Source organism: Lepidochelys olivacea (assembly GCF_965140295.1).
Source record: "Lepidochelys olivacea isolate rLepOli2 genome assembly, chromosome: 5".
Taxonomy (NCBI): Eukaryota; Metazoa; Chordata; order Testudines; family Cheloniidae; genus Lepidochelys; species Lepidochelys olivacea.
The window spans coordinates 67,902,623-67,925,127 of NC_140415.1; positions in this window are offsets into that span (position 1 = coordinate 67,902,623).

Here is a 22,505-nt window from a genome sequence, read left to right on the forward strand (position 1 = left end):
CCCCAAAAAACTTAGTCCTGTGCTAATCCTACGGATGAGGTGGGGTGGAAACTGTGAAGCTGGGTGAGAGGGAGGGCTCAGGCTTGTGGATGTTAACATATTTGGAATCTTGTATTTTAAGGGGAAGCCATGTTAATTCTTCATTAAAACTGTCACAAATTCTTTATTAGGATTTGAGTAATATAAAAAGGTAACATTGTCACCACTAGAGGGTACACATGAATTAACATAATAATAATAATTAATAAATAATGACAATACCTAGCCCCTATGTAGTGCTTTTCATCAGTAGACTTCAAAGCACTCCATAGTCCTTAATGTATTTATCCTTACAACACCCTTGTGAGGTAAGGAAATATCATTATCCCCATTTTACGGGTGGGGAACTGAAGCACAGAGAGGCTCAGTGACTTGCCCTAGGTCACACTGGAAGCCTGTGGCAGAGCGTGGAATAGAACCCTCATCTCCCAAATACTGGACTTCTGCCCTCATCACTGGCCCATCATAATACATTATTATGTTATACTACTATTCATTTCATCTTCCCAATAAAAAATAAATAATCTTGACAGAACTTCATTCATTTCTGAAGTAGCATTGCCACTTAACTATGACAGGACTATGTTTTAGATACTTACCGTAACAAACATATATGTTCTCTGTAGGTAATGTATTCAATATGGGCTTGATGAGTTCTCTCCTGTCCCAGCAAAGCGCTTAAACTCATGCTTAACTTTAAGCATGTGAGTATTCCTGTAGAATTCAATAGTCAATTAAGTGTGTACTTCAGATCAGGGCCAGAGAGCTCAATACCTGGCAGATTGAGCCTTATATGTAAAAAGAACATATGATGGTGTGATGTACCATATATTAGTTTGGGAAGGCTACATTATTGTTTACTGTGGTGATGTCACAAATGAGTTATGCAGCCTGTAACTTTTGATTTATGTGTTCCAAATTAGTAATTTAAAAATAAGGAATAAAACCAAACTGAATTCTCTAAGGTTCAGGGCTCCAGGGCGGTTACAGATAATTTAATTTAGAGGAACTCTGAATGACACAATAAATGATAAAATTAAACACTTAATTTAATAAAAGAAATCAGGTACTACAATATAACCATTGCATTGATACTCACATTTTAAGACGAAATGATGCATTTAGGGATGATCAGTCCCTAAATTAGAAGAAATGGGTTTAATCCTTTCTCTAACAGTACCTTGATGGTGGATGAATGCACCTAATCTAAAATTATCATGCTACCTTTTTTATAATCTATTATAACGCTCCTTAATTAAATATTAATTAATTTTTATTTATTTTATTTATTTTACCATAATTAAATATTTTCTACTTTCTCATTGGCTATTTATCATTAAGCATCATTTTTATTAACATCTGAGTAAATGTCATACCAATAACTATCAACATAGACAGCATTTTCCAAAACATTAACATTTTATCTAAAACACTTGTAAAAAATAGTTAGGACCAATCATATTTACACCATGACCTGGGATTATGACTTTACTTATTTCCAGCTTGCTTCTGAATTGTTTTACTTCACCGTATTCATATTTTACCAGGCCTCACTTTGTTTTTAGAAAATAGATTTTTGGGCCTACTCACATTTCAATATATTTCTGTATAAACGTAAGCAAACATCATGTCTATAGGCTACAAGCCATTGAAGCAGTGATCGTCTGTTTGTTCTGTGTTTATACAGTGCCTAGCACAATGGGGTTCTGGTCCATGGCTGAGGCTTCTAGATTCTGTTGCAAGATAAATAATAACAATAAGTAGATATAAATGATTTCTACTACACCATTATGTATCCCATACATGTTGCAGTGAAATTACGTTAGTTATGTTTTACAGAACTTTAAAAACTTTTCTTTGGTCTATTTTTTTGTATTCCTCCACTTGAAAGGCCAGGTGCCTTAGTTCCCATGAGTCCAAATACCCAGGTTGGGAGGGGGGGAAGGGAAAGGACTTTAAAAATAATCCACAATAGTTTTTCTACATTGTATATAAAAAATGTCATGATTTCAAGTTATTCTTTCATGTTGCTTTGAAAGCTTAGAAGCACACATGGTGTGTTCCATTAAAAAAATAAAGATTTTCTCTTTCTAGATAAATAAAAATTTTGTTTCCAGCCCTTGTGGGTCTAAAAACATCTAACTTTGACATCCTTATCAATGTTGGATTGAATATTGCATATCCTCCTCCTATACCACTGCAATTTTTAGAGAGAAATTCCAGATTGGTGGGAAAGAAGGAAATATTTTGTTTCACATTTGGGAAAAGAAACATTTCTTTGCTAGTTTAAGGGCTTGTTGTTTTAAAATGATGACTGTTTGATAAGGTTTGAAAGATTAAATATAGTCCCTGTGGAATCAGTGCAGTTTATTACATGCCTGTCTATCACCAGTACATATATGATGTGTGTATAAGATTGGCTATGAGGATAACAACAAACGAATATTGCCCCAAAAAGGAAAATATCTATCCAGATATTCCATACATTGTTGATGAATACTTAGTATAACTGAGCGAACTAGTCATAGAGAGCAGTTTATGCAATGAATTTAGCCTATTTTTCTGTTAGTGATTTTTCCACAGACATTGATTTTGAATTAATTCAATATTCTTCAGACACTGTATGTGAACATATTTCACACTATTTGTTTTGTAAAAAGAAAAGGAGTACTTGTAGCACCTTAGAGACTAACAAATTTATTTGAGCATAAGCTTTCATGAGCTACAGCTCACTTCATTGGATGCATACAGTGGAAAATATAGTGGGGAGATTTTATATACACAGAGAACATGAAACAGTGGGTACCATATAGACTGTAACAAGAGTGATCAGGAAAGGTGAGTTATTACCAGCAGGAGAGCTGGGAGGGCGGGGGGAGGGGGAGGGACCTTTTGTAGTGATAATCAAGGTGGGCCATTTCCATCAGATGACAAGAACAGTAGGAGGGGAAATAAACAAGGGGAAACAGTTTTACTTTGTGTAATGATACATCCACTCCCAGTCTTTATTCAAGCCTAAGTTAATTGTATCCAGTTTGCAAATTAATTCTAATGAGTGCAGCTTCAGTGATTTATTAGATTACTTGGTGGTTGTGATTGGTGTCCCTAAGTCACATGACCAAAACAGTCTATTCAGAACATTCATAGCATGAATAGTAAAAACCCAGATGTATCATATTCTTGTTCACATGCAAATATAGATATTTGAACTAAAAATTACGTTCTCCAAACATTTCTATGTGAATAAATTCACCCTCTTCCCCCTACATCCGCCACAACTTGAGTCTCAAGGTTTTCTTTTCCGATTGCACCTGCTGTCCCAGTGGGCCCCACCCTCCGAGGCCTGATGTAGGTGGAATTTCTACTTGCAGTCTGGAAAATAAAAAGTGAGAGTCATTTAGGGGCTTTAAATATCCAACATTGACATCTTTTTTTGTCACTTACCCAGATTTTCAAAAGTGAGGTTCACTAAAAATAGATAGATAGTTCTACTACTCTAATGTGAATGGGAAAATACACAATTTCATCACCTATTTCTATCTGGAAGAGCAGATAAGTGTCTTCAGAATATATCTGGAGCCAATATTAAACTTAACTTCAGGTCAGATTTTGTTTTTATTCCTTCAGCAGCTGCTCTAATTTTTGGCCATATGAGCACGGCATAATTTGGGATCTCATATATCTTACCTCACTTTTTGTGCACTTAAGGCAATATTCACAAGGACAGTCTCATGATTTTTGACTCATCCTTGTGACCAGCCATGCAATCCTCCACCTGGAAGCCCTAACTCAACACACCAGTTAGAGAAGTGCCTTTTCATTCATTCTCCCAAGACCCACATGGACATATACTTTATTTTGTCAGAACGTCTTCTTATAACACCAAAATTACCAAAAGCCAATACGGATGTACTGAAAATAATTAAAATTTGAATATTTAGTGTAGCTCTGCCTTTTTTAAAGGAAATAGGAGCCCGAATTGCTTGAGGGCTTTTTAATTAGGAGAAAGGAGAGGGAAACTTTCACCTCTTGTTTATATGTAGCACAAATAAGTAGTGAGCAAACAATACTGTTATCTTCCTAATACTATTTCAGTGGACTGTATGAAATGATTTCAGTCTTTCAGTGCTGTTCCTCACAGACTACCCACAAAGTAGTGTTCCTTATGGTAGAGCTGTAATGAACATACAGGTTCCCATCTTCATCCCCTTTATCTAAAGAAACACTCTTTTTCCTACTGTTACCAGATGGGGTCTGTTTAAGCCTGGATAAAGGCTGTTACCAGATGGGGTCTGGATAAAGAATCAATGGAAGCGGCTTCTGACATCACTACTCACATCAGAATACCCCCTACATTTGACACTTAGTTTGTATTCTCATCAGAGAGACCCATAACTGGATGGGTATGTTTTCTATGCCCTGACTAGATGGCTGAAACTCTTTTCCCAGAGAAAAATAGCAAATGATAAATAAGGCACATTTCTAGTGTGAATTCTCATGCAAAATAATAATTTCTCTTAAACACACAAAACACTTGGGAATTGTAAACATGTTCACCCATTCTCAGCGGCCATCCAAACACTCATAGACAATGAATAATGTGACCCACAAATAACAGTCAGCCAGTCTTGTCAATGATATTTGTAAAAATATTCATGAATTACTTTTTGTATTATTTGACCTAGTTCTAGCTAAAGCTGACATTTTATAAAAGAACATCATAGCACCCTGTTTTAGTAATCACTGTTTTCATTTCCTAACTCATTGGATATTTAAAAATAATAAAATAGGTACTCTATATTACATTCTTTTTTTTTCTTCTTTTTTTTTAATGTTTTAGGTTTTTATACTTACCAGTAACAGGGAAATTGATCTTTTTTATCTGAAAATAAGTTCAAAGTTGTTTGGATGCTTTAAATGTCAGCAGGAGATTTTCATATAAGAGCTAACCTAGGATTAATATTAATAAATGTATTCACTGTGTGCCAGAGCCCTTGCGATGAAAGGTCAGTGAGCTTTACAATCCAAAATTAGAAATGTCTTTTAAAAACTATCAAAACCAATAAAAAATGTGAAGTTCAGTTAATAGTCTTGCCTATGTGGTGACTTGTGGATTGAGGCAGGATGGTTAGATGTAATAAAATATTAATAATAATATTAATTAATTAATAATAAATAATGACTTGTGCTTCCTAATAAAGATATACATTCCTCAACACAAAGTCAAAAGCATTGTCATTCCTAAACCATTATCTTTAATTCTCTGATAATTCTACTAAATAAACCCCATCGTAGACATGTATTAGGCTATCATCCCCCTCCTCCATCTCAGTCATTTACCCAGGAAAGAAGGATAACTTTTTATCAAACACTCTCAGCCATTTGCTTAATGGGTAAAATTACATTTTAAATTTAGTCAAAATTCTATGGGAATGAAAATTTTATTTGGCAATATGTGATGATGAGCTCTGCTGTTAACACCTAATGAAGTTGGTTTATCTATTAAAACAACAAGAAGAATAGGATAAGGGGGATTCTAGTTTGAGATTATCAAATCCTATTGACAGGTCCTCCTGCTGGTGGAGGAATTTGCATAGAGGGTGTGATATAGTGTTAATGATTATACACAAATCTAATTATGCAAACAGGCTCATAATTATAGTTTAATTGTCTATTTGGTTGAAATACATGCTGTCCCCCCACTCAGCCACCAGTTGGCATTGGTAGCCGGATCCATGAGAGTCTCCTGCAGGAATAGGACAGATGGACTCCTGACATCATCCCCACTCTGACTTCCTGGAAGGGACAACTCCTCTCCCACTTCTACATCATTTGTGTGTGTGGTTTTTGGGAGGGAGGTGAGGGGGTGAGAGAACCTGGATTTGTGCAGGAAATGGCCCAACTTGATTATCATGCACATTGTGTAGAGAGTTGTCACTTTGGATGGGCTATCACCAGCAGGAGAGTGAATTTGTGTGGGGTGGGGGTGGAGGGTGAGAAAACCTGGATTTGTGCTGGAAATGGCCCAACTTGATGATCACTTTAGATAAGCTATTACCAGCAGGACAGTGGGGTGGGAGGACGTATTGTTTCATATTCTCTGTGTGTATATAAAGTCTGCTGCAGTTTCCACGGTATGCATCCGATGAAGTGAGCTGTAGCTCACGAAAGCTCATGCTCAAATAAATTGGTTAGTCTCTAAGGTGCCACAAGTACTCCTTTTCTTTTTGCGAATACAGACTAACACGGCTGTTACTCTGAAACCTGACGTAGTAGTCTGGCACAACACCTCCTGAACCACTCAGTCCTCCACATCCCCCAACACAGGCAGAGGGAGTACAGTAGGAGAAGAAGGAGAGGGAAGGGGATGCACAACAGTTACTGCCTCCTGGGGCTCACCTCTAATGAAAGTGGAGGAATTTCTTCAGGAGGTATGGGGACTTCCATGGGGATGAGATGGCTGCCGGAGGGAGCAAACCCCATCCTTCCTGGTAAGGTGCCCCAGCTGCCATAGGTGGAAGCATTAGAGATGGTCGGTGCTGTGGCTACACCAGATGATGATAACTTAGATAACAGATTCACCGTAGCCATTTGGACATACACCTGGGTGCCCTGGGGAATGAGGCCCCTGGTGCTGGTAGAAGCCTAGTGGGAGAAGGAACAATGGAAGAGCCCCCAGAGGCCTTATTCTTACCAGGGCCCTTGCCTCCAAAAGGAGGAGGAGGAAGGGAAGGACGTGCCCTGTAGAGTGGAAAATCCAGAGTCAGGACAACAGCAGTTGGCCAGGGAAGTCCTTTGTCCCCTTCTCTCCCTCCCCAGCCCCACCGCCATCCAAGGAGTGAGAAGGGTGAGAAGACTCACCAAGGGGGGGATCATGAGGAGGAGGCTGAGGACCTGCCACGGGAGGTGGTGATAAGGGAACACGTTGCCTCTTCCCTCTGTTAGGAAGGGAAATCAAACCAAAAATGGAGAAAAAGGAACAACAAACATAAGCAAGGGGAAACCATCTGGAGGCCACCCCCTCCCCCGCCCCACTCCTGGCTGCACTTGAGTGCTAGGAAGTGGCAGGGATCAAACTGAAGAAACAATATGTGGGCTTGGGGGAGGTAGGGAAGGAAAGGTCAGGGGGATATACTTAGGGGAAAGAAAGAGGGAACAAAAACAGGGAAAGGGGAACAAAAGGAAACCTGTCCCTCCCCCTAGAGGGAAAGGGACCCCCTGGGTGGGGCTGAGAAAGCTGAAAGGAAGGGAGCCTATCTTCCCAAGAAAAAGGAAGGGAAGGGCAGGAGCGAAAAAGAGGATAAGGTTGAGGAAAAACAGACAGACAGACCAATACAAGAGGGGAAGGGACAACATCAACCAAACCAAACTAAACAAATGGAGGGTTCGGGCAAAAAATGGAGGATGGAACTCACCACAATTAGGTGAAACAATCACAGGCAAGAAAAGTTGCTGCTGTGAGCAGGATGGAATCCAGGCAACAGAGTGGGAGCCCAGCTGCAGCAGTAGCCAGAGCAAAGGCAACCCCTTCCCTCTGGAAAAGCAGCAGGAGCAGAGAAATCACACCCCTTCCTCCAACTCCAACACCAGTGGTGACCATCTAGAAGCCCTGCACAGAATGGACAGCACTCAGGGAATTAATCGGATTGTGTATCAAATGAAGCTGTTGCCCCTTAAAACGATGGCAGGTTCTTCATTTTCTGATGCCCAGCTTGAAAAACTTAGGGCCTGATTTTTAGAAGAGCTGAGCATTCATATCTGCAGCTGAAGTTACTGGCAGCTCCGGGTGCTCAGTGTGTATTTCAGGAAGGCAGTGTGGTTTGGGCAAATGAGCACAGGATTAGGACTGGAAGTCAGATGGTCTTGATTTTTAACCCAGTCACTATTTGAGTTAAAGCAAGTTGCTTTGTCTTTGTCTCAGTTTCCCCATCTGTAAAATGGGGATAACAACATTATCTAATATCCCTGGGGAGCTGTGAAAATAAATTGTTTGTGAAGTACCCAGATACTATACTTATGAGGAAATGAATAATTCTGTATTCAATGCAGGTTTTGGACAGTGTACAGTAAATAGTATTTAACAAGTGTGTATATATATATATATATATATATATATATATATAAGTTTTATTTTTAGATTACATCAAGGCAAAATTGTAAATCTTGTAGTTAATCATGCTTTACACTTTCTAATACAATCTTAAATGAAGATGGTTTCTCTTTCCAGGTTATTGACTTTCAATTTTAAAGAGTAAGAATCCAGCATAATATAAGAAAACTCAGATGAATAACTTAATCCTTTGTTTCTTTATTTGGTTTTGAATTAAATGTATTGACTATCTCAAGTTGGCTAAGATGTTTGCAAAGAACATGTGAGTGAAATGTGCCTTAACAACAGCAAAAGGAGGAAATGTAATGCCCAAATTCTGTTACCATTTTTCTGCAAACATTACATTGTACTAGTATATCTACTGTATAACATACACTCTTAAAATCATTACATTCTTATAACACCATCCATCCAGCAAAATTACCATCCAGCAAAATGGAAACAGCATTTGTACTAGTTTCTACAGTTTTTTTTATCTGTATCCTGTCATGATGGAAATTATATGACACTGAACAGTAAAATTTTGTGATAGCTGTTTTCTATGGATCCGATACAAAGATTATTGAAGAGAATAGGAGATTTTTCCATTGATTTAAATGGACTTTGTTTGAAGTCCTATAAGGGTGGGAAGAGAAACTTCTTCAGAGATAGGATGGTGTCAAGAGCTGTAATTTGGATTTGACACACAGAGGCTTAGGAAACAAGGATAACAGATGAGCAAAATAATACAGCTCCGTTACTTTAGAAATAAAAAGATTCTACTGTACTCCAACATATTGTGACAAATAATAAGACATAAGGTCCTAAGTACTACTGATATTGATGGATGGCTCTTATCCCAAGAAGGACTAGGGAGAGAAGAGTGGTAATATGTATCTGTTATGAACATCCAACAGAGTTACACAAAAATGGAGAAGTGTAGGAATCCCAAGTACAGTGAATTTGCCCCATGAGAACATTTCAGTATCATATTTAAGGGGGAATCATTGTTTACCACCCACGACCCTGTTTAATTTTATGATCCATGACAATTTCAGGGTTTTTATATGTAATTATAGCTGCCTACTTCACTACCTTTTGAACCAATTTTCAGCTTAATTAGCTCCAATTTTCATTGTCTGGCAGACAATTCAAAACCCTTGAGTGAGTGCCTTCTGGTCTGAAAACCTGTTAATATTTAATACTTCTCATTTTAATATCTTACTTTTCAAATGTTCATCTAATGGATGTAATGATTATTTCAAGGCTGATCACTTATTTTGATTTAACTCAGCAAAGATGTATAGTGCTAATTCTTTAATATCTCCTTAGCTGGTAAAAGAAGTTCCATGACCCTCTAAGATCGTTCATTGCTCCTTTCACTTTGCCACTGTGCTAGATACAGTCTCACTGGAGATAAATACTTTGCCACAGTGAAATACTGTGTTTACATTATTTTTCTGCAGTAGATCTGACAGATCTATTATTTTTCTGCAGTAGATCTGCATTCATAGGTGTGGGGATAGGGACATATATCAGCAGCAGGATAGGGGCACTGGTATGAAGATTCCCAGTGCTTGAAACCACACTGTCATGGACTCTCTCGGTTATGTCTGTCCACTGCACTCCCCTTTAGTGCCCCTACGTCCCCCAATTAAGAGATGGTAATCCAGAAATGTGATATAGCCACATTGTATTACATTTCCAGGAAAATCCCCATTGGGAACATGTTCATCCCCTCCACCCTTCACTTGCTCCTCTTTCCTACACCTACCCACTGCCTTCTCCCCTGTTTCATGCACAGCACTTCATAGGGCCTAAAGGAAAAGAGGGATGCTCTCATGGAGTCTACTGATCCATCAATTCACATGAGGTCCATAGGCAGAGGAGATCTTCCATGTGATGGTGTAAGTGGCATGATCTGGCCCATTGTCTGTAAAGCTTCAGTCTGACCTCCTTAGTTATCAGTTCCAACTAATAACAAACAATAGGAAGTGCTCAGGTTATGATCATGTATATGAATAACAAAGGATTCACCTAGAGGATCAAGAAACCTTAGATGCTGGTTAAAATGCAAACATTCCTTCCTGTATCAGCCTCTACACTGCCTAATAAAAATTTTAATATTATTGTTTTATTATATAATATTTTAATATGTCTAGTCCCAAATTCAGCAAAGCACTTAAGCATGTGCTTTAGTGCCTTTTGTACAGTGATCTCAAGGCATTTTGCAAAGAATTGAGCCTCTTAATCCATCTTTGAGGTAGGCAAGTATGATTAAAATAATTTACAGGTAGACTAGCACAATTCCTTTATAATAATGTATGTCTAGACAATGTGTGGCCAGATGGGTGGGATTTTCAAAAGCTTGTGAGTGATTTAGGAGCACAAGTCCCACTAAAAGCCAAGGTGACATGCTCCTTAGTCACTTAGACCCTTTTGATCATATAGAAGTACCTAAGATAAATAAATGTAAAAATGGCACTTTCCTGTATATAGATCTGTTGTTTGTATGCTCTAAGTCCTGTCTGCTTGTTTTTGTGCCAAAAATCAGATTTTCCTCCTACTATGTTATCACTGAAACCAATGCAGCTTTGGAGGAGGGAGCTGGACTTTTGTCTGACTCACAGCAGTAACTCCAATTATAGGGCTAGCTTATGTTCCCAGTTATACCCCTACAACCTCACTGAAGACAGGGTGCTAATATTATTCAATTAGTAGTAATGAATGCGAACAGGTGTAATTGAGACACAACTGGAAGACAATGGGGTTGCACAGCTGTTTCTGAGAAAAGAATTTCTCCCACCAAATATTTATTACAGATGATGAGACACAATCCAGAAAAACAGATGAATATATTGGGCTGACAGTAAAACAATATCTTTACTTGCAAATTGAGAGGCAATAAATGCAGAACTCTGAGATATCATTTTACAGAGCCACTTTTCAGTAGAAAAAGACATACCTTTGTAATAAACAGACATATCAGTCAAATTCAATTCTGCTTTCAGTTATAGTGGTGTAAATCCAGAACTACTCCACTGACCCATAACACTCCAACAGCTGAATTATGAGAGAAATGTTATAATCGGTTTACATGCTAATGGCAATAAATGGGCTATATCATAACATCTTAACCACACTATTGGCTTACTTATAATTAAAGTCTCACTATACAAGGCCTGATTCTTCCCTCACTTGGGACGGTGAAAATTGAAAATGGATCCAGTGAAGCCAAAAGAGCTGGACTGGAATATAACTGGTGTGGGAGAAGAATCAGGCCCATAGTATCTAAACTATTTTCATAGTGAAATGGACACACATTAAGCAGCTCTATTCTGATCATCTAAAATAGCATGGGCATCAAATAATACCATTCCCATGAATGTAAAGCTTACAATCTGAACAATAACAAGTACAAGTTAATTTGAATCCCAAATAATAATTTTAAAAAGGATTCAATGTTCAGCTGCAGGAAACCCCTAATCCTTACATTATACATAACTAATTATTAGTTATGTAGCTATGTGATTTAAAGATAAGCTCTCTCTCTAAAACCTTCCAAATACCCATAATCTAATTTCATTTTAAGCAAAAATGTAATACAATATCAGTGCCGAACAATTTGAGATATTACTGCTTTTTGGTTAACATACTTTCAATTAAAAAAATGTTTGTAGCATGAAGGCCCAAATGCCATTATTTTGTTTCAGTCGCGTTTTTTAATCTAGGAATGATGATAGTGTTGTTTACCAACCCAGTTATGCTAGGCTTCTCTTTCACCTATTTCCTGGTGGCCTTCTGCTATAAAGCTCCAATTCTGTAAAGAAAACCAGGCAGACTGGGCAGAGCCTCAAAGAAGTCAGTGTAGTTCTGTGTGCTACATGGTTCTCTTTGCTGATTCAGGGATTATGTGGGGTGTCCAAGAAGTCAATGGAAAGAGTGCCTTTGGATTGGATGCTAACTCATTCTTTCAATAGTCTCCATAATAATTGAAGTTAATAGAAAAAACTGCTTATACAACCAAGGCATCATAAAAATAGATCTCAGTTAATCACTTTGGTGCTGCTTAACACAGAATGCTGTAGTTTTCTGCAAAAAGAGGCACCTATGTATATTTTAAATATACTTTTCTTTTCCCTCCTTCCAGGGGTATCTATGTTTTTCTGCTGCTGCTTCATTCAATTAGTTCCTAACTAATCTCTGTGATTGCCCATTAAGATATCTTTCTACTACAAGAAGATCCCCCTTCTCAGCTGTAGTTTAATCTTTTCACCCTGTCCTTATAGCTGATTCCCCCCAGTCTATTAGCAGGTTCTTCTCCAGAATTTGTACATTTTTGTGGAAGTAAATTGTCCAAAGTATGAGAAATTGGACCAGATTCTCAGCTGATGTAAATCAGCATGGCTCCACTGAATTCCGCGAAGCTGCACTGATTTATACTAGTAGAGGAGCTTGCCCAGTATTCCAGATGTTTTCTTACCATGAATTTGTAAAACTCCCTTTGTTTTGTATAATATTCTTTTGATGCAGCCTAGAGTTCTTTATTTGCAAAAGTTGAACAATGTGTTCCTCTGTTCATGTTACCAATTATATAGAGGTAATAAGAACTAGTGAATACAGGCAGCAAACTCAGTTAATGAATAGTCTTTAAGCTCAAATTTGTTTAAATGAAACTTTTCTCAAATAATTTAGAATCAAGAACAAATTTGATCAGGACATGCTGGAGAATGAAGACACTGACACAGAGATGGAATTAAAATGTCAAGTTGCCACCTTATTAACTTTAAACACACTAAATAGATGGTGGAAAATTCCTTTCTTTCCCCCCCCCAAACCGCCCCCCCAACTACCAGGTATTAATTGGGTCCAGTGCAGGGTTAACTGGCCTTAATCCACAATAAATGAGGCTAAACACTCCCTAGCCTAACCCCCCTAATTGATGACAGGATTCAGCCAAGCAGTTTGAATCTCCCTAAGCTCTTGAAGGGGAAAAAATAAAGATGAGTCAGTATGGAACCATATTCCAACATTATGTTAGGGGCACTAGATTTGCTGTTGGATTTGTCATCTTTTAGATAAGATGGAAAACCAAGATCCTGACCACTTGAGATCATACAAGATTTCAGAGTACTTTTCTCAAGTGATATGTTAGCCCTGCTGTCCTTGAAACTAATTCCATTGTGTAATTCCATTCTTATTCTTCCCCCTGAATTCTTCCTATGTTTTCAATTGTGTGTGTGGTATTTTTCCTCACTTTATGTGCAGAACTGTTATGCAGTATTAATGCAGCATGTTAAACAGCTGGGTGCCCGGGGAGAGGCACGTTCAGTCTAAAAGCGGCTGCACTTTTCTGGAGGGTTTAATGTGAATCTTATTTATATTCATAGATTTTGAGGCCAGAAAAGATCACCGTGATCATCTAGTCTGACCTCCTGAATCGCACTGGCCATAGAACTTATCCAATGATTTTTGCACCAAGCCCATAACTTCTGATTGAGCAATAACACATATTTTAGAAAGACATCCCATCTTGATTTAAAGCTTTTGATGGAGGAAAATTACCACATCCCTAAGTTAATTACCCTGTAAAAATGTGTGTCTTATTTCTAGTCTGAATCTGTCTAGTTTCATTCTCCTGCAATTGGAATGTATTATGCTTTTGTCTTCTGAATTAAAGAACACTCTTCACAATCTTCTCCCTGTGTAGGTACTTATAGACAATGATCATGTCTTAGCCTTCTCTTGGAAAAACTAAATAGATTGAGCTTGATGCTTGTTAATGGATCTTGAGTATTATTTCTTCAAATAGGTTCAAAATAATTCTTTTTTGAAAGCATATGAGACCACAAAAGACCACCCATGCTCACATCACATATGGCATGCTTGGTGTGGTGAAAAAAGGGCAGTTAAATAGCCGAAACTTTCTTTCACAGTCTCAAACAAACATTTTTCAAGATTGTGGTTCCTACCTTGACATTTTGCTGATAACTATTCTTTTCAATCCTTGTCAGTGACTATTTAGTACTATTCAGGCTATTTACTATTTGGCTCCTGATAGCCACTATACTCTATAGTATATCATTTTTGATTATGTCATTTATATTTGAGATGCCAGATTTAGAGGCCAATCACCACAAATTGTACAAGTTCATAAGATAGACATGCTATCCTGGGTTACTTCCTTGGTAAATATTAGATGCTCTGCTGGACTCTGCTAGGCTTCTTGAAGTTCATTCCTTCTTGATTTGGGGGGTGGGGGTAAAGTGGCAATAGTAATTGAGACTCCAGAAATGAGACTTTGCTTCCCATGTGAAGATCTTCATGATATGAGCCTTTCTTATATGCTTTGATTGGTTGTGAAATAGTTAACAGTGCTGACATTTTAATGGTCATCTGAGTTAACACACTTTACAGATTAACAGGACAATTCCAGGTCACAGAGCAAACCTCTCAGAGCAAACATCACTGCAGCGGGTACAGTAAAGTCATGTTTTAAATGTTTTCCTCACATAAGGGCTCAATTAAATAAGAAAGTTTAGTTTCTAGAGCACAAATTGGCATTCCAAGGGAAGTGATATATGGAATCCTATTTGAGCTATGGACTAAAGCCAAGTGTACAGTGTAGTCAGTCACTTCCTAACAAATCTTCCTAAAATCTTCAAATAAAACTGCTGTGATAGTACCTAATTCTTGGCCTGCTTACTGCTACACTACTGGGCTTCTCCATTTTATTTTGTTGACTATGCATTTGTCTAGGACAGGATGTTTTGGTTCCTACCTACAAGATGGCTCATCTGTTGACTAGCCTTTTCAGAATGGGCCTTCTCTAGGCCTTCTGACTTTTTCACTTAGTAACATGACCAACAAGGAAAGTTAACACAGTAGATAGCACTTCCTTCTCTTCTCACTGGATTTGCAAGCTTCAGCTCCACTGATTTGCATGGTCACCTGGCCCAATCTAAGTCTCAAACCCTCATCCTTTACAAAGAATTATACTTTTAACAAATGGACCAGCTTGTTTTGCATTTGTATCAGAAGCTAACATTGTGCTGAAAAATCTTCACTAGGAAACATAATGAAACTAGGTTACAGAAAGACAAATCAATGTACACTTGTGACCTAACCTGGAATTTGAACCCAGTCTCCAGAGGTGAAAGGTCTATAGTTTTATTAATCTATACCGAATCCCTTGCACCAGTTATTATGGAGGCACCAGTGGTAGCCGTGTTGTTGAAGTTGAGTTTGGTTTTGCACTTATAGCAGAGATTCAACCTCTCTGTTATGTATGAAAACACAGTGTATGCGCCAAAAAATTACATGTACTCTTCTAATATAGAATGAATTTTCTGAGAATTTACAAATAAATCTATCACCAAGTGTAGGAATTAAATTAAATTTTAAAAATGGGCACATTTTCAGATTTCACTTCTGGTTGTCAGTATTTTTGTTTGACTCAATTGATGTTAATGAGGGAATAACACAGATTAGTCAAGCTTTCCACATAGTTAAAGTTCACTTAAACCTCATACATAGGTTACATTTAGAGCTGGGTAAGAAATGTTTTTCCCGTCCCATGAGGATTTTTGACATTTCAAAGATTTTTCCTGTGCCAGGCTGGGATGAAATGTTCATGAATTATTTTTTTTAAAAAAATCAGATTGGACTGATCGAAATATTTCATTTTGATAATTTCAAAATGTTTTGTTTCAAATTTTATTTTTTCTTTTACCCTTAACTTAAATTTGAAACAAAAAATTGAAAAATGTTGAAACAGGAGTTTTGGACAATTTCAACACTTTTTATTCAACTTTTTTTTAAATGGGAAATTTGGTGAAAGCAACCCTATCCCATGAACAATTTCAGTGTTGATGAACTATCAGTATTTTCCAACAAAAACAAATTGACCGAAAATTCACCCCGCTCCAGTGACATTTTAAAAAATCTAATAAAGGTATTTTCATAACTGAAAGTCTGTCCTTCAGCAGAGGCAGAAGAAGAATATTTAATAGTAGAGAATTTAACAAAGAACTTTCAGAATGGCTACCATTTCTCACTGAGATCAGTTGGGACAAGGTCATAGGCTGCTATTAGGTAGATTTATGCTCTTCTCAAAATGGCTAGTTTGTATTCTTTGGATTGGGACTGAGACCATAGACTACCTCTCACTCTGTTCCTTTCTGCCTCTTGACACTATAGTGGCCACCATCTTCACAAAGAACAGCTTGGCTTCACTCTCATTGTCACATATGGGAGTCAATGGCCATTTAGAAACAGAGCATTTTAACAGAAGACAACTATGACCTCATTCACCTTGTGAGCAAAGGGAGACAATGGTCATTTTGAAGGAGTCAATTTTTCATTGAGTCTCTGATGAAGAAGAAATTTAAGTTTCTGTTGATGGATTGGCTTTCAACTATGAAAAATAATTCCCCAAATGACCTTTATTCTTAAACATTCATTTTGAAAACTACTTGTTGGACCATATCTACTCAGCTGAAAGGGCAGGAAGAATGGGGAACTTCTCTGGGGTGTGTGTGTATGTAGGGGAATATAGGGAAACAGGAAAGAAGGGGGATGCACTTGTGTTTATGTGTCTGCACATACACAGTGGTGTTTCAGGAATGCAGGAGGGATGAAAACCCTGGATAAGACTATGAGACAAAAAAAAATTTAAAATGTGTTTTAAAAAATCAGCTTAATCAAATCTCAATCCACAGAAACTAAAATGTCTTAATCAAAATCATATGGTTACTACATAGTGTTACTACAAATCAGCATTAAGATTCGTTAAGGTATGAAAATACACATTTAAAAAGTACAAACAGAGATAGATTTCTTTTAAGTTTGACCTAAACTTTGCATTTCTAAGTTTTATAACATTTGGGACAGTTACAACCTCCCTGTAATGTAATTCTACCCTAAATTACTGATGTGTGCTCAACCTAACTCCATTCTAACATAAATTTTGTCTGGGAATACATGTGTGTGGGGGGGAGTTGTGTGTAAATTATTATATGTGCACAGATACTTGTGTGGTATTGACCAATTTCTAGAGCATTGTATTCACATTTTCATACAGTTTTATACTCAGCCAACACACTGTATGACTTTGCATGTTAAATATATTCATTTTTAATTTAAAAGTTTTTGTTGATCTACCTGAACTTTAAAAAAAATATAGAAAAAGGGTATTAGAAATGCACTACGTTACACTCTTAGCAGATGCAGATGAGACAGTAGAGTACAGTGGATGTAAAAAGTGACACACAAACGCATAATGTACAAAGAAGACACCTTTTCAGACTGAAGGAAAAACACACAGAATGTGGCATGGGGCCCTGTTGAAGGAACACAGTTCCCTTTCAGTGAGCTTTTGCCTAATGATGCTGCTTCTTTAAACATCAACAATGTATTAATCACAGCAAAGAGTACAGGTTCCACATAAAGTCTGCTGGCTCCTCTCCCGTGAATTCACATAAAGGATGTTCCTCTCATCCAAGTAATTCCAAAGGTGACAAATATTACAGATGCTGAATTTATGGGAATGCTTGCTCCCTGTTTATTAACTCATCCATCTTGTGAGAAATAAAGGGACAAAACGGTGAGACAAGTGGGCTTTTCTTATCCTGTCAGCTCAATGATGTCTTAAAGTAATCAATATCTATAATTACAAAATCCTGCCAGGCTATTTTAACATTGAATGCATCCGATGAAGTGAGCTATAGCTCACGAAAGCTTATGCTCAGATAAATTTGTTAGTCTCCAAGGTGCCACAAGTACTCCTTTTCTTTTTGCGAATACAGACTAACACGGCTGCTACTCTGAAACCTCCTTAACCCTTTAGTGGCCCTTCTTTGGTGGCCTACTTCCATATATGACAGGATGAGCAAACCCTCACACTAATTAGAAAGAATAAAGTTTTTGTTACTTCATTGCTGCCTTTTATTCATTTTTCAAATCTTACTAGAATCAGCTGCTCCATAATGGCAGAAAGATATTTTTTTTAATTTAATAAATTTATAAACCTGTCTCTGTAGAACAATTGTTGGTGAGTAGATGAGTGTGAAGGATGCAAAAGCACCCAAGAAAAAAGGTTTTCTCTCTAGTATTTAAGTCTTTTGTTTGTGTGTGCCTCTTATGAGAAACCCCAAAAATGTTCACAGAAATTTTAACTAGGTTATTTCAAATAGAAATAAATGCATTTTGAAGATGGCTTTTTCATCAGAATCATGCAAAAATAAAAAAAAAATTAGTGGGAAAGAAGCCGCTTTGTTGACATCTGGCATAAAAGGGAATTTGGATTGATGTGCAAAATTGCTTGAAGCATCAAAAATGTTCACACAAAATGCTGTGAACCAAAAATGGTGGCTTTCTTGTAGCTTTAGGGCAAAGGCTGCTTCTAAGTAAGCCCTTTAAAATGAAAATAAGGACCAACAAGGAACACGTGTTTAATTTATTCACATAGTACTGTATTTCTAGAAGTGTTTAGACTTTTAAGCAGCTGCCTTGAAAAACTCTATGCACATGATCTCTCCCTCCCATCCCCCACTCATTTATGCCATCTAATTAAGAGCAGTCTTTACTTAATTGCTAAATTGTATGGAAAAGAATCCAAGATCATTTTGAGAATCACATTTAAAAATCCTTAATAAAAGCTAACTCAACAAGTTGAATGAAGCACACATGCACTTTTGTCTGAATAGATGCCAACTAAGACTATACTGAAATAAACTGTTGCAGATGGTGTACCACACAGACTAGAATTTGGAATTATATAATATTTCCGTTCTATTTAACAATGCCTACACTGTGGGTAGCTCTCTACAATTACTTTTTAAAAAACTTGAGAAGTAACATCTAGCTGCCAAAGGAATAGTTTATTTTTAAATTATTAAAATAAAATAATATAGTAGTTTCATCATGCCATAGTAGTTATTTAGATTGATATAATAAACCACCGTGTTTTTTCCAGTTACTAGGGAACACTGTATATCCATATTTTACTCCACATAACTATTCCAAATTCAGGACGTTTAACATTGATGTGTTTATGCAGAATATGCAATTATTCCATATTATGAATGTTTCAGATGTCAGATAAATACAAGTATCTTCATGTGAAATAATAAGTGTGACATTTAGACTCTGTTTTCCAGATAACTGGTACTTTTATAGCCTGTAATTTTACATAAACTAGAAAAAACAAATGGAATCACTTTATATATAATCATAATGTTTTATAACTTAAAATAAATGTCAGGTGAGCCAAGATAGCTGATGTTATGATCTCTAGAGACTTTTGATGATGCTGTCATACCTAATCATCTCATTCTGAAGAAGTTAGGTTCACACAATCCAGTATATCTATTTTCAGAACGAGCTAGAGATCCCACCAATTGAGGACCTCCAACCAAAGAACAAAGACAGTCAGTTATTATTAGAAAGACTAGGAATTTATTCATATGCTATAACCATGGCTATGGCTTGGTATCAACGTGTCCCTCATACAGTCTGCCAATCAAAACTTCTTTATTACAGATTACTGACCCACTGAGATTGGAAGGTTTATTGGAATTTATTATGCAGAGTCTTGTTGTGAGTTGAATACTCATTTTATATTGAATAATCTTTTCAGAGGCAATCCCGGGCATGGCTGAAAGCTCTTATTAAGGTGCTTGTTGTCATATTTCTGTGCATAATCTCAAAACTCCAACAATCCTATGAATTGGAGAAGAATATAATTGTCTGTATCATGCTATGAGCCTTCCCATATTTGATACATTTTCCTCAACTTCCCTGAAGCTTCAGATCTCATTCATTTGAAGAGCCATTTATTTTACTAATTTGGTGGATTTTTTTAGGTACAATTTTTTAAAATGTTTTGCTGATCTCATATTGGAAAAATTAATGCCTTATTCACACATTAATATATATAAGACCTGTTTCTCATTTATGCCAAGGCCCCTTTACACAACTCTGGCCAGTTTAAAGATTTACTATAGATAATACTTTCCATTTTTTGCCTCTCATCTCAATGTCTCAGAACACTTTACATGAATTAATTCTTTAATAGTTCTAACACACCTTGTGAGGTAGGTAAGCAGTATTATACCCACTTTATGAGTGAGGAAATTGTGGCACGGAGAGGAGATGGCCAACATTTTAAAACTGACCTCTGATTTGGGGTGTGTCAAACTTTTCGTTGCCCCACTTGAAACAGGTAGAAGTGTCAAAGTTGAGCACACAAAATCAAAAGACACTTTTTTGAAATTTTAGCCTAAGTGACTTGACCAAGGTCACACAGGTATGAAATAAAACTGGGAATAGAAACCAGATAGTTTAACTCCCAATCCTGTGTTTTAACCACAAGCCTATCTTTCCTCATAAGTGTTTGTATGCTTATCTTCATCTGTTGGCTCAGATTCATAGTCCTAGGCACGAAAAGTCTATCAGGAGAGGAGGTTACAGTAATGGAAAGTAGCTGCATACTCTTCTCTATCAAGAGACCCCCTAGGGGCTCATCATGACTTGGAAAATAGGCACCACTGATCAGGGAAGAGGGTATGTACATTATAGCCAGTAACCTTTGCCTGCGGTGCTCTATGAAGACTCATTATAACTTCAGCAGAAAACCTAAGATCTCTGCCCCCCCCCCTTTAGGATGAATCCTCTGTTGAGTGCCGAGGGTTTAGCTGGCACAGGGAGGTGTGATTTACCCATTTCTGCACCAGCATGTGTGGATTTAATCAATACTGTCTGAAACACGAAGATGGAGATACCAGGAAAGCAAGATCTTGCATGATTTCTGGAATATTTTTCTTAGAGTCAGGCCAGAAATACCATATAGACAGTATTTTTTCATGGTAATTTAGTACTCCCACATCCAGCCCCAACCAGTACCAAAAATGCTGACATCAACAAAACGAGCGGGGTGTGTGTGTGTGTGTGTGTGTGTGTGTGTTTAAACTAAACATATAAAGGTTGAGGTTGGTTGAGAATTTTGGATGAAGATTTGGTCAGTTCTTATTTCGGATGCATTCAAATTGGATAGATCGTAATACTTTGTATTTCATAATAACAAGAATTCTTGCTTTATCTTTGGCAAACCAAGTGTGATTGTGAAAGATCTTCATAACACTGGTATTATACTGTGCATGTAAAATTGTGAACACTGACATAACATGGATTGAGAGGTAACTGCAGCCAGAGCTTTGGAGGATTAAAACAATAATACATATACAAAGACTACGTCCTTTTTGCCATCATTGAAGGCAGTCCAAGTGAACAATCTGCATAGGGACTCATTAACACATGGAATGCTGACATCCAAGCCGTGCTGAATCCCATGAAACAGAAAAGGTGAGGCCAAGGTGAGGAAAATCTCTATTTGTGCTAAAATATCATCTATAAAAGCTACAATTACATATATTCCATTCTATGAGATAAGGACATGCACAGTGTCAAGGAAAAGACTCGTGGTGTCAGAACTACATTTTCTAGGCTGCGTACTTAGATCTACCTGTGGTGACTAGATCCAAAATACCAGATCCATGTAGTCCTGTACATGAGAGTGGTTGACATTGGGATCTGAACTTTGCAGCTTCAGTCAAATAAAAATTGGTTATGCTTGAGAGCAGTCATTCTTGCAATTACTCACATCATGACACCTCTACCTGTCTTAGTTTTGCGCCTCTTGCTTCCGATGGTTATGGGTCCTAACCTACTGGCTGCCCTTCAGAGGTTCTGAGCACCCTCTGCTTCAGTCAATGGGTGTGCTGGGGGCTCAGCTTGTCTCAAAATCAGCCTACACATTTTACATATATACTTGTAGACATTGATCAAGGCACATCTTAACCTTCTGTTTGATAAGCTACATTGATTGGGCTCCTTAAGTCATCGTAAGGCTGATTTACAAGATCTGGAATCATTTTTCTAGATTTTTTTTAATAATTTCCCATGCTTCAATATCTTTTTGAAGTGTGGGTGTCAGGGATAAAATCCTGGCCGCAGTGAAGTCAATGGGAGTAGTACCATTGACTTCAGTGGAACCATGAATTCATCCCAGAACAGACCTAGTATTCTAGTAATTGTTTTACTAATGTTGTGTAGAGAGGTAACATCACCTCCATATTCCTTCTTGAAATTTCCCTGGTTATGTATTCAAGATTCTTAGCCACAGCACTGACTGGGAGCTCATGTTCTGTTGGTTAACCACCACGATCCCAAAATATTTATCAGTCACTGCTTTCTTTCAAGAAGAAAGCCAAGGAAAGTGTGGGCCCCTTAATGAATGAGGGAGGCAACCTAGTGACAGAGGATGTGGAAAAAGCTAATGTACTCAATGCTTTTTTTGCCTCTGTCTTCACTAACAAGG